Source organism: Chaetodon auriga, chromosome 18 (assembly GCF_051107435.1).
Source record: "Chaetodon auriga isolate fChaAug3 chromosome 18, fChaAug3.hap1, whole genome shotgun sequence".
NCBI lineage: Eukaryota > Metazoa > Chordata > Actinopteri > Chaetodontiformes > Chaetodontidae > Chaetodon > Chaetodon auriga.
Genome location: NC_135091.1, coordinates 1795593 through 1797500, shown reverse-complemented (window position 1 = coordinate 1797500; position 1908 = coordinate 1795593).

Genomic DNA, 1908 nt, shown 5'->3' with positions numbered 1-1908 from the left:
TCACTGTAGATGAACTTCACATCACTCACTGATATGTTATTGGAAATATTAGATATGAATGTGCTAAAATTATTGATCTATCAGCCGGTCAAGCTGGGCAGTGTTTCCACTGATGTTTCTATTCCAAAATCCTGCAATTTCCCTTTAAACTCTATAATTACTGAACCAAGAAAACCCAAATTTTAACCAAATGGGCGTCACCTGGTGGGACGAACCAAGAGGAAATCATCACAGCTGACTATAGGCTGAGACGCCTGTCAATCAAGCTAATGCTCCCACAAAATAGCTTCCTAATTGTATTAAGTAAAATTTACTGTCAGGACCCAAATTTCTTGGATTTTAAGAGAGAAGTCGGGCTTTAGTGACGAGGATAAACCATCTGGTGGCCACTAGTGGTCATTAGTGATACTGCACCGAGCTCCCGCATCAGCCTGAGTTCAGCCATGATGCCTCTCAGGTAGAAAGCAGCACAGAAATCTGCCGTCTTCAGTCCCCCTGAGCTGAGAGTTGGACTGTCTTCATGCAGATGTTCAGCCGCTCTCTTGGCATTCACCGCGTGCCTTAATTGTATGGACATTTAAATCAAGGTCCGCTGTGAACACGAGGAGAGTCGACCCTTCTTCTGCTTTGTCTTCCGGCTCTCTGTGTCCTCGTCTGTCTTCCTGTATCACCCTCACCTGCTTTGTCCACTTCGGCTCAGTTTTCTTTTGGTTTTTGGTCAGTTTCATGCAGCTCAGCTCCAGTTTGTCTCATTTTTTTTGCCTTCAATCCCATTTTTTCCCATTTCTTCCAGCTCTGTTCAGCCCTGCTTTATCCCTTCATCTCTCTGTGCTCAGCTTCACTGGGCTTTGTCCACTTTGTCCCTCACAACAGCTTCCTCAGCCATTGTTGATGCGACACTATTTTTTGTATTTAATACCAAAAGCACTGAGCGACACTGATTACATGAAAAGGAAGAAATGTTCCAGACTTATTAAATTTGAGCTTGGAACCCTCTTATGACAAACTCTCCACGTCAGGTGACGTTCGGCCTGTTTAAACATAATTTAAACATACAGTTTAGTGTACAAATATGTTGACTGCTGCTTACACTAATAAATGAACGTTGTATGCTGATAAACTACTGACCACACTGACAGCAGCATTTATGATGACACTGATGCTGATTATACTGGATACTGTGATTATACTGACTGCAGTTAGTACATGATGTATTGGTTAGAACAGCGGCTGAACGCCGTCACATCACAACAGCTCTGCCATCGGCCTCGATGTGTTTCTCTGCAGTGCTCTGTCTCTTCCTGCAGCCTGAAGACAGACAAGCAGCTCAGGAGAGTTTAAGATGCTACAGTGTGTGTGTGTGTGTGTGTGTGTGTGTGTGTGTGTGTGTGTGATGTCCCGCTGACCTCCACACAATATGCTGAGACAGCTTCTAGTCAAGGGCGAAATTGACAAACTGTACGTCTCATATTGACCATTTAAAGATTAATGACAGCGTTGACTCCACGATCCTCTGAAAAACTGACCATGATTACCGACTGAAAGACAACGCCGGCGTTTTGCATGTTTCAGCCCCGTCATCTGCCATGAACGGGCTTTTGCAGCTTCTGCTTCCCATTGGTTCCCACTCATTTTTCACTTTGGTGTGAAAATCAATTTGCAGAGACATAAGGCCGCTCACTTTTATTTTTGCTTTTCAAATCCTTTAAGCAAAATAAAACCTACTTACATCTCATCTCCCAGGTCAGAGTGTTCAGATTCAATCAAATTGTGTTTTTTAATTATTTGATCGCATCATTTTAAGGACCTGAAGAGAATAAATCAAATATTGTTTTGTGTGTCAGAAATAGATTATTTTCCATATTATCCCTCTAATCATTTATTTTGGACATGGTGTTCACTGAGATG